This window comes from Acomys russatus, chromosome 15, assembly GCF_903995435.1.
Source record: "Acomys russatus chromosome 15, mAcoRus1.1, whole genome shotgun sequence".
Classification (NCBI taxonomy): Eukaryota; Metazoa; Chordata; class Mammalia; order Rodentia; family Muridae; genus Acomys; species Acomys russatus.
In genome coordinates this window covers 48,602,880-48,615,106 of record NC_067151.1, presented here as the reverse complement: position 1 = coordinate 48,615,106, position 12,227 = coordinate 48,602,880, and positions in this window count along the sequence as shown.

The following is a 12,227-nucleotide window of genomic DNA, read 5'->3' as shown; positions in this document are numbered from 1 at the left end:
ACTGCATCATTCGAGTTCGTGATGGTGGCACTAATTTCTACAGTTCCTGCTGGGATGTAATACTATCTTAGATTCCCATGGAGAGGCAACTTCAATGGTTTACGTTTTGCCTTTATAACTGCAATGACTCCCCCCCCCAACATTCCACAGGTCAGGAACCAATATGGAAATTTTGGAAATTTCTCAATATATTTACCACAATTATTTTTGTAACTATAGAAATAGTTACAGGATGGGTTTGGGAATTCATTGAACCTACTGTGAGTTGTAACTCTGTCCAAGGTACATTTTTGACATCCATAAGGCCTTACTTTAACCAGAAAGCTACAATGCTTCTTAGGGTCTCCCAGAATCAGTGGCAATTTCTTAAACACCATTCATCAGATCCTACAAAGTCTAATTGCTTCCATTATCCCATTGTAAATAAAAGTCCATAAGTCACTCTGGGGAAGAACTAGAGAAAATAATCACAGTACAATTCTTAGATATATTAGCAAAGTTCTTCCTAAGGGAGCCTGGCCATGTCTTGTTCAAGAGCTTCTGTGTTTGCAAAGTGGCCTAAGTCTGGAAATTCTTTCATGATCAAGAACCCTCCCGCCAAGACCTAATTTAACCTTTCTTGATTTGTATGGGATTTTTTCCTGCTTGTACGGATCCAAGAAAAAAGGCAGTAGACTCATTATCTATTTCATGTCTGGAAGCACCTTGACTGATTTGCTAGTACCAGGTGTCTACATTAGTCATGCTACCATAGGCCAGGCCATGATGGACCTTGCTTTGCCTCTGCCTTCCATTATGATAAGTAGGACAGCTTTGCCTTTAGTGATTCAGTGCTGCCACCTGGCTCCTGCTTCTTCAGGGCCCAATTAAGCCCAAAACACTTAATTCTTCCAACTTAGCTGCAGCATGTCCAACCATAAGATTTGGCACAAGGAAATGACAAAGCTCTACAAATGTGTCTCACCATTTTGCATCTTATAACATTAATGAAAGATATTTTTTTCCGGGCCTTTCCAGTATGGAAGATTAGGTTTTATGCTAGCAGTGAAATTTCCTTGAAATTTAAAAGCCCTTTGTCATCAATAATTCCATGGATATCAGACATTTCCCAACTCCTTTTCACTAGGCCATCCTTTGTTAAATGTTTCATTCCACATTTCAAACAAACTTTTGAGACCATTTTTAAGCATATGAGCTTTCATATTAAACCTAGAATCTCCACTGAGGGAGCCCATATCAATAAAATCATGCTGGCACAGTTTTATGTTCCTTTCCCCATTATCCCACACCTTTAATATTTATACCCATACACAGTCTCCAGGCTTCTGTTTAAATGAGTTAACAATCATTAAGCTCTTTGATGACTTCTCATAGACTACACTTTCTACACTCTCTCTAGGAGACTGGTTAGCCTTCAGTCCAGTGATAAGTCCACAGGTAACTCTTGTTTGGCCCTGGAAAATATCATTTTTATCTTGCCTGGCATCTCCCTCAGGGAAAGTAACTATTTTTCAGCAGATAACGAAGCATTAGTTTTCTCAGACTAAGGCAAAGAGACAGCACTTCATCAGTGAGTGTTGGGCTCCCTATTCTGCTGAGGATGGAGAGACTACTTCCTTGGGTGAGATAAGATCTTGTGAATTTAAGGGTTCAAAGTTCTCATGTCCAATAGGTACCTTCCACACATCCCCATCCCAGGTTTCAGGATCTTATTCTTTACCAGTTAATACCTTTATTTTAACTGCCAAAGACTTTGAGGCTGGTACTTGAATTTTTGTTGTTACCAGTTAATGTTATAGTAGGGCTCTGTTTTGATTTTCTGCAACTTGAGCTCTCTGGATGCTGGAAGAAAGATTGTCTTCCAAGACACACTTAGAAATATTTAGACTGTGTGCATCTTGAGTAAGTCAGTTTTATTATTATTAACTTCACTCGTGTCCTCATTTCTATATGCTGAGATGCTAATAATTGGTTAATTTTATTGTCGATCTAGTATTTTTTTTTCCTCTGACAATTCATCCAGACATGCTAAGAACAACCAAACAATATTATTATTTTCCTAATTTTTGCACAAATTGTCACTGTTTTATGTAGAAAGTAACTGAATTCTCTGAGTATGCAGGGAATGCAGGTTAGCAGCTTCCAAAATGAGAAGATGACAGAGACAGTTTACTACCTGAGCAGTCATCCAAAACTCTCTCAACATTGGAGCATCATCTTCAACCTTCTTGCACAACATATCTGACAGACATATTTGTGAGACAGGAACTATTGAGGACTTGCTCACCCTGTCTTGGCAGAGTTTGGCTGTCAACTCTGCCTGCTTCCAAGCTTACCCTTTTCTGATCTGAATTCAAGCAATTAATTTTATTCCTTTTCAAGTCTCTGATGGGGCTGAAGACCAGATAGTTTAGTTTTACAATTAATCTTTGTTGTTCAGATGTGTTGTTCTTAGGTCTAGATAGATGTTTTAATTTGATAAAAATCATATGTGATACATATTGATTTACATTCAGAATTTTAGATGTACCAAGATAGGAAAGATATTTTCTTCAAGTCTTCCAAATACAAATAACTAAAACACTCAGAATATAACATTCATATAGTTCCTGATTGTTTAATGGTTCTTCTTGCTGTAGGTAGTTTATTATGTATATGTGTAATAATATAAATGTATATGTAAAAATAAAAAATATTTAATTGAAAAAGTAACTAAATTCTTTGCTTCTCACAAAATGTAAGTCAGGATAATCAACTGTATTTTTCTTGATAATTTTGTGAAATAGTCCACATTATAGACATTCAGTAATCTCCAAACCCCCAGGAGATGCTTTGGTAACTGTAAGTTTTGGCACAATGGAATGCCTGTTCCAGATACTTTAAAAATTCATGTTTATAATTATGTTGCTTTTTAACTACTTATGGTAAGTATGTCTGTAGTTGTCAGGATTGTCTAGAAAAATGTATCTGATGGAATGAATATCTGTATGTATAAGTATATGCATCGACAGAATACCTTGAACTGGCTTACAGATTTTGTGTGATCAGACTATTCAATGGCTGTCTCTCAATGGAAAGTCAAAATAGTTGTTCAATCCATAAAGCTGAGTGTATTAGCTGGTTTTCTGCATACACTAGAATCCTGAAGAAGTAGGCTCATATACCAGTGAACAAATGAAAACAACAACAAGAAATAAACAAAAACAAAACAAGTTATTAAAAAAAGAGAATATTTTTGGGTCTTTGAGCTGGGATTTCTCTCCTTTCCATATTTCTATTATTATTAGGCTTAATTTTTTTTCTAGTATATCAGATTTCTTGGATGTTTTGCCTCTGAAGCTTTTTAGATTTTGAGTTTTCTTTGACTGATGTATCTGTTTCTTCTATCATGCCTTCAGCGCCTCAGATGTTCTCTACCAGCCCTTGTATTCTGTTAGTAAAGCTGTATCTATAGTTTCTGTTTGAATTCCTAATTGTAAATTTCCAAAAATCTCTCAGTTTGGTGGGTTTTTAAAAATTGTATCTATTTCCATGTTCAGGTCTTGTTCAGTTTTATTCTTTTCCTTCCACTATTTGTGTTTTCCTGGGTTTCTTTAAAAGTTTTATTCATTTCCTTTTTAAAGACCTCTATTACTTTCTTTTTTTTTAATTTTTTTCTTTTTTTTTAAATCTTTATTAATTTATTCTAGTTACATCTCAATGGTTATCCCATCCCTTGTATCCTTCCATTCTTCCCTCCCTCCCATTTTCCTCTTATTCCCCTCCGCTATGACTGTTCCTGAGGGGGATTTCCTCCCCCTGTATATGCTCATAGGGTATCAAGTCTCTTCTTGGTAACCTGCTGTCCTTCCTCTGAGTGCCACCAGGTCTCCCCCTCCAGGGGAGTTGGTTTTAAGGTGTTTTTCTTGGTCTTCAGCTATGTTGAAACATTCATGTTCTACTGTGGTAATATTACTAGGTTCTAACAGAAACATACTGCCCTGGCTATTATTGATTTTTATCCATTTCCTACGTCTGGGATTGAGATGAATATAGATATTAATTTCTGGGTTTGATTTTGGTGGGTTAGTGTTTTGTTTTCTGGTTTATGTTTTCTCTCTGGATTTTTGAAAAGTGTAATGGCTGTATATTGCCTGTTCTTCTGGCCTGCTCAATTGGTGTGTTCACAAGGAATGCCTACTGGGGTTGGAGGCTGGATTACTGGAATGAGTTGGGGGAAGGGGAATTTGGAGAAGAGGAATTGTCTAACCCTTTCAGGATGAGGTCAGAGAGGAAAGGGAGAATACAGAAGGTTCCCCGCTAAAGAACTGGGGATGAGACTGGGCAGGGGAATTGGATCTCAGGAGCACTAAGAAACACAGTTCTACCTTCAGCCTGTTTGTTTTCCTGGTAAGATTTAGCATTGGGTTAGGAGAGGATACATGCTGGGGTTGGGGCTGCAATAAAGCAACAATTGGGGGAGGACTTTGAAAGGGGGAAATATGTGGAATCCACAGAAGATGGGATTAGTGGTGCTCTGAAGGTTGTTGCCAGTGTTCTGTTGCAGGGGTGAGGATAAGACTAGGGCATTGGATCTCTGGGAAAAGATGGAGAAGGGAATGTCTACAGGCAGCCTACCTTGCTCTCTGGCAGACAAGGCCTGTTGTTTGGCAAGTTCATGCTGTAGTTGGGGACTGGGCAAAAGCAATGAGTGAAGGGAGGGCTGTTAGAGGGGTAAGGCCTCCTGGATCCACAGAAGATGGGACCAGGGGACCAGGGAATGCTGTTAGCAGTGTGAATGTGACATCTGGGGCTCATGTTATACCTTCCAGCCTGTTTCTGTCTTTAAATATGCTGACAAAAACAACACAAGGTTTATTTTAGGTCACAATCACATATTGCAGAGAAGTAATAGCATCAGGAGCTAGAGACAGCTAGACACGTCATATCTACAGTGATCCCTGGAAATAAATCAGTGCATATATGCTCATTTGCTCACGTGACTTGGTCAGCTTGATTACTTCATTTTTTAAATGTGAACTAGAGCCCCTGCCTAGGAAATTATGTTGCCCTGGGGGGATCAGGTCATCATACAACAATTAACTTAATTAAGACAATACCCCACAGACTTGTGTACAGGCCAACTTTATATCAAACATTTCTCTTCTCTCATTGCGAGGCTGAAAGTTCCGGCTTAGACATGTTTATAGGTTGTCTTAAGTAGACAAGGCTAACCATTACATCCTTCCTCACATTGTATACTTGACACATGTACACATAAATTTTAAACCATAACTTTCTATTTCTTTTCCCATAAGTTCTCACATTTATCACTGAATGTAACAAAGCACAATATTTAAAAGTCACCACAGTGTATATGTACCACAGTTTCTTTATCCACTCTTCTACTGATGGACACTTAGGCTGTTTCCATGTTCTGGCTATTATGAATAAGGCTGCTATTAAAAACAAGGAATTCCCGAAATTTGTGGATAAATGGATCGAGCTAGAAATGATCATAATGAGTGAGTTAACCCAGAAGCAGAAAGAATCAAATGGTATATACTCACTTATTTCTGCATACTAGCCCAAGGGGCATGTCCCACGAAAGCCTTCACTTACCAGGAAACTGGGACAGAGGGGAAGGCATCCTATTGGGACTCTAAATGAGAGACGCATGGGAGAATAGCAAAATAAAAGGATACAGAGGGTCCTAGAAACCTACAAGTAGAACAATATGATAGGCAGATTTGGGCCCAGGGGTCCCGCTCAAACTAAGGCACCAGCCAAGGACAATACAGGAGGTAAACTTTAAACCCCTTCCCAGATCTAGCCAATGGTCAGAATATTCTCCACAGTTGAGTGGAGAGTGTGATATGACTTTCTCACGTACTATGGTGCCTCACATTTGACCATGTCCCCTGGAGGGGGAGACCTGGTGGCACTCAGAGGAAGGACAGCAGGTAGCCAAGAAGAGACTTGATACCCTATGAGAATATATAGGGGGAGGTGATCCCCCTCAGGAACAGTCATAGGGGAGGGGAATAATGGGAAAAGGGGGGGGGGGGAGGAATGGGAGGATACAAGGGATGGGATAAACATTGAGATGTAACAAGAATAAATTAATAAAAAAAATTTAAAAAAAAAGTCACCACAGTCCTTAAAAATCCTACACTTTAAATTCCAGTTTCTCAAACAGTCCAAAGTATTTCATATGTGACTATTATAAACTAATAGTTAGTTAGTCTATTTACTTTCAACATATAATGATACAGACTAAAATCACGCGTTACAAAACTCAAGGCATCAGAAGGAATGATTTAAGGAATAATTGAACAAAAATGAAACCAAAATTCAGTGGGAAAATATCATATCCTCTAGCCTAATCACTAGAATACCTTTGTGGGCACAAAGGTCTTTAGTAGTTTTGCCCTTCCATCTCTGCCAACTCTAGCAAAGTGAGCTTCTCTCTCAGCCTTGGCTCACTTGACTATGTACTTGCAACTCTTCCTAGTCATGTCCCATGGTCCTAGCATCCTTAATGCCCTGGAGTTTCCATTGCAGCTGAGGCTTTACCTTCCGAGCCCCATGCAGGAGTTTCTCGAGGTCTCTTCATAGGCTCAGAGACATTATGTTTTAATTATCTTTAAATTATTTGTATGTTTCAGTTTATATCTACTATTATAATGTCTCATTTGTTCCATTTTTCCCCTTTCTCTTTCTTTTTTTTCTTTGCACCCACTAAGTGAATTTGCATTAGTTGACTCTTTTGTATGACCTCTCCCATGCTCTCTTTATTTATCTGCTATTATCCAAATACTAGTTGGAAAACTACAATATAAACAAAGTATCATCGAATTTTTCATATTTGCTGAAAATTAGACAATTATTTATTTTACATTTATCATTTCTACACAAGAATTAATTTTACTTCTGTAAACAAAATAATTACTTTCTCAAATCATAGTTATTTTTCTGTTTATCAAAGTAATAGATGGTGTTTCCTTCAATCATGGACCATTTATAATATCTTATTTTGGATCAAAATTGTAAAAGAAATATGTTCATATTCACATTATACAAGATTGTATTGAAATAATTTATTTGACAATTGACCATTCAGAAATAAAAGTTAAATATTACAGATGGAATAATTGATAGTTTTTGGGTATGGCTACCCAATTCTACACATGGCTGCACTATATTATTCTGCAACGCCTCTTTTCTTTCTTGTCTTCTCCATGATTTTATTTTTTCTTCTCCATATGATTTTTATTACTTAAGTGAATACCTCCAACTATAATTATACTACTAATAATCAATTTGTCTAAGATTATGAAGCATTTCTTATAGCATATGAAAGATTATAAAGATCTTTGAAATTCAGCCCATGCTATAAAATAATTTGTTATACAATATAGACCTAAGTTCACAAATTTATACATATTTAATGTATTTATTTTTATTCTGATATAAATCCTTAAACAAGAAAAATATTTTATTCACTTATTTAATAGTTATTATTTCTAGTGCAATGTTAACTATTAGCAGTAGGAACATATTAATTGGTAACTTGTAGGATGACAAATTTGACATAATAGTAAATATTTATGAACAATCTACAGAAATATAATACATTGAAGGGATAACAGTGGCATATTAAAATTTACTTTTTGATTTACTTGTGTTGCAGTCAAATTTCTGAGAGCCTTTTATTCTTGCTAAAGTCACAGACATGGAATTAAGAATAAATGGTGTTTGGCTTGATTTAAAACAACTCTAAAACTTCATTGTAGTGTCATTCTCTCCAACAAAGCTACAGAAATGAATAAGCATTTTAGTTTTTACCAGTCTGGTTTTATGTTGCAAGAAAATAAATGTGACATGAAAATAAGTGCTGGTTGTGATTCATTTTTTATAATAGTCTCTAATTCTTTCAGCCAAGCCATGTGGTATGGCATTGACCATATGTTTTATTTTGCATAAAATGAAGATATCACAATAGGAAATAAGGAATCATAATGAAAAAATTATCACATGTGAAATTTCTAAGAGAAAATAGCTTGTATTAAATGGAAGAGTTAGGGTATCAAGTCTCTTCGTGGCCACCAGCTGTCCTTCCTCTGAGTGCCACCAGGTCTCCCCCTCCAGGGGACATGGTCAAATGTGAGGCACCATAGTACGTGAGAAAGTCATATCACACTCTCCACTCAACTGTGGAGAATATTCTGACCATTGGCTAGATCTGGGAAGGGGTTTAAAGTTTACCTCCTGTATTGTCCTTGGTTGGTGCCTTAGTTTGAGCAGGACCGCTTGGCCCAAATCTGCCTATCATATTGTTCTACTTGTAGATTTCTAGGACCCTCTGTATCCTTTTATTTTGCTATTCTCCCATGAGAATATACAGGGGGAGGTAATCCCCCTCAGGAACAGTCATAGGGGAGGGGAATAATGGGAAAATGGGTGGGGGGAGGAATGGGAGGATACAAGGGATGGGATAAACATTGAGATGTAACAAGAATAAATTAATTAAAAAAAAAAGCTGAAGGGACATCTCAAAAAAAAAAAAATGGAAGAGTTAGGAAAAACTTGACTTCTGCCAAAGATGTTCATTCATAATATGTAAATATACATAATAGACATATGTCTTTATTTGTGCATATACATATATATGATTTTCCCTTTATAAAAGACAGATGGAGAATATTTATAATATATACCTTAATTGTGCATAATGAAGTAAAAACTAAATTTAATACTATCAGAACCCTAATACTAACAGTCTAAACAAGCTATAAACCACATCTCAAAAACGTATTCTGTGTTGTGGATACTGATGCTATTTTTCCAGTTCAAAAAACAAAAACATAAACAAAACAAGAAATTTCAAAATTTACATATTACCATGAAGAAAAATATGTTAACTAGAACACTACTAGAAAGGAGTAACAATCATTAACTCAAGTATCAAATGAAATGTTTTAAATTCTGCTTGCAGAACACATTCACCACTAGTGGTGCAGTTCATTGTGTGCTATGGATTTGTTTGAAGAAAAGAAAGACACGATTTGATATACATTCAACTGTGGAGTGATTTCGTATTGCAAATGAATGGAATGCACTTCTGGCATCCTAATGTGCCTGTGCTGATGGGCTCTTCTGTTGTTCAGTGTGTCAAAAGCAATAAAATCAGCTTGTAAGCTATGCCTCGGTAACTGAACACTGCATGTGTTCTGGTTATTATGGCAGTAGGGATGCTCAGTTGGGAAAATGGCATATAAATAACTGATAACATGAACAGAGTCTGATTAATCTTTACTGGCCACAGAGTATTTTTAGGATTCACTTGCATTTGAAAGGATTTATGCTTCTGAGGAATTGAAAGTAGCAGCATGATCCTAGCACTATTCTGACAGCACAAAAATACTTAGAGAAATGAGTTCTGAAAATCAGAATAGATTGTGCGTGCGTGTTTGTGTGTGTGTGTGTGTGTGTGTGTGTCTAAGTATACTTTTCATTTCCAGTGTGATAATATGAAATTATTTTATCATTTTTCCTGAAATGTAGTTCTCTGGAAAGGAAAGGAAACAAACAAACAAACCAATTGTTTTCTTTATGAATAGGTGTTAATACTTTTATATATTTCTGAATATATTCTCTGACATTTCTTTATCATGTTATATTTCATCATGTAAAAGTTAACTTGTTCCTGAAATTCTCAGTGTTTTTGGTTCTCCATTCTACTCTCTCTGTCACTCTCTATATATCTCTCTGTGTCTCTGTCTCTCTCTGTCTGTCCCCCCCTCTCTCTCTTCTCTCAAAATGTGGATGTATCTCTTTGAAAATAAACTAGTAGTATAAAAATACATAAATAATACACACATAATAATGTTATTAGATAACACATTTATGCACATGCAATTGTTAGGAAGAAAAGTATTAGTGTGCTCCCTAAACGAGTGGTGGTATCTATTTTAATTTCAAACAGATAAATAGGATTATGTAACATCAAAGAACAGATGTCCATATCGCCTATGATTTACTTTAAATGTTCATTTCTTTTTTCCTATGACTAACCCAAACATGTGGTTAGATTATAGCTGTCTATAATTTTATGTAGTTTACTTGACATGGAGTCTCTATTCGTCTAATAAATAGTATTACTTGGTTTCTGAGTTGATTAACTTACATAATTAAACATGTAGGTCTTGAATTAATATATATATATGCAAATGGTAAAAGAAATATGTTTGTATCCACATTATTCAAAATTGTATTGAAATAATTTATTTGACAACTGACCATTCAGAAATAAAAGTTAAATATTACGGATGGAATAATTGACAGTTTTTGAGTATGGCTACTCAATTCTACACACGGCTGCACTATATTATTCTATAATGCCTCTTTTCTTTCTTGTCTTCTCCATGATTTTATTTTTTCTTCTCCATATGATTTTTATTACTTAAGTGAATACCTCCAAATATAACTATATTACTAATAATCAATTTGTCTAAGATTAGGAAGCATTTCTTATAGCATATGAAAGATGCTTGAGAAAAGGGCTAATAATTTGAAGAACAAATAATCAAATAAGTCTCCCAAGCTTTTCCTGCCTACATTTTTACTACATCTTGACACTAGTGTCCCCACTAGTTACACATTGTGCTAATTTTCTTCATCCACAGGTGTAAACAAGGACATGTATCACATTCAGGGTTTAATTACTTTCAGGATGACTTTATGAAGGAATTCCTAAAATTTGGTTATTTACATAATCCAGTATGTATATGGCCAGAAGAAATGTGTTTGCCTGAATTCAAGGGTCTTTGTCAGAACTGCGGCCCATTCTTGATATTAGGATTAAAGTATGAAAGAATTAACTAAAATTTTCTTCAAAAATGAGATGTGTGTGCATTAGGAATAAAGAGTATGGATGCACCAGATCTCTTCCCCTTGCCCCCTTGGGTAAAATAAATGACTAATTATTTCATATCTCTCAAATTACAATACATCCAAATGCATTTGCCATTGTGTGACGTCCTCTTCTCACTATACTTTGTATTGACTGAGGCAGGAGGATACCAAGGACTGGCGAGGAGGATATGAGGTTACAAGCATTTCTTGCAAAGGACCTAGGTTTGCTTCGCAGCACCCACATGACAGCTCAAAACTGTCTGTAAATCTGCTTGAGAGGAAACTTACACTCTTCTTCAGTCCTTTATGATCTCCATGTGAAAAATAACCTGTTCACATTAAATAAGTAAATAAATCTATAACAACAACAACAACAATAATAACAACAACAACAACTTATGACTAGGACCTCTTGGGCCTCTTTTGGGCCTTCTCACTTAAAAGTTCTCATTACTTTCTTGGTTCTACAATCTCTAAATTATGCCGATCTTTTAAAAGACAATTTCCAGTAACTGAAATGATACCTGCCAGCCGTGATGTACATGAGAAGTAAGACCATGATAAGAGTGATTATTATAAGTGATTGGAGCAGGAAATAATAGTGTCTATAAGCCTATCTTATAAACCTATCTATTGCATTATGAGAACATAATGTAGCAATTTCAATCATAGAGACACGCTGTCTTACGGGAGAGTCCAGAGAAGGCAGAAGTGTGCTCTAACTGTTCCTCTTCTCCAGGGATGCACTTTCACTAATGTAGACCCTTGAAATACATGAAACCCCTCAAACCAGAAAGCACAGACTGAAGACTTACCAAGCACTTCTGAGGATGCATTTGGTATGATTTCAATATCCTACTGGTTCTAAATGTTTGTGGTGACCAAGTACTAACCACCAATTCCATCCTTATCAATACAATACACAGGCTTGCTACTTCATGGAATCCTCAAACTCTAGACTCCTAGATCCCTCAAGGAAGGCTATGTATCAATATGTTTTATATTTTTTCTTTGTTCTGTTTTGCCAGAACTGTGCCTTTATATATTTCAGTGGCATTGCCAAAAGATATAGAGAAATACTGAGATATTGGAATAAATTTATCCACATATATAAGAAACATGGATTTATTTGGATAAACTCTTTCAATATACATTCACCTTAGTATATTTGTATATTAGCATTCAACAGAATCTTATTAATATTTAAATAATTTGAAACTATGCCAGTGCTCTGCCAAGAAAAAACAGCATAGAGGAATAAAACAATTAGGGATAATTTAATAGTGATGACTTTCAAAGGTGGGTAGTTCAATCTGCACATTATGTTGCCA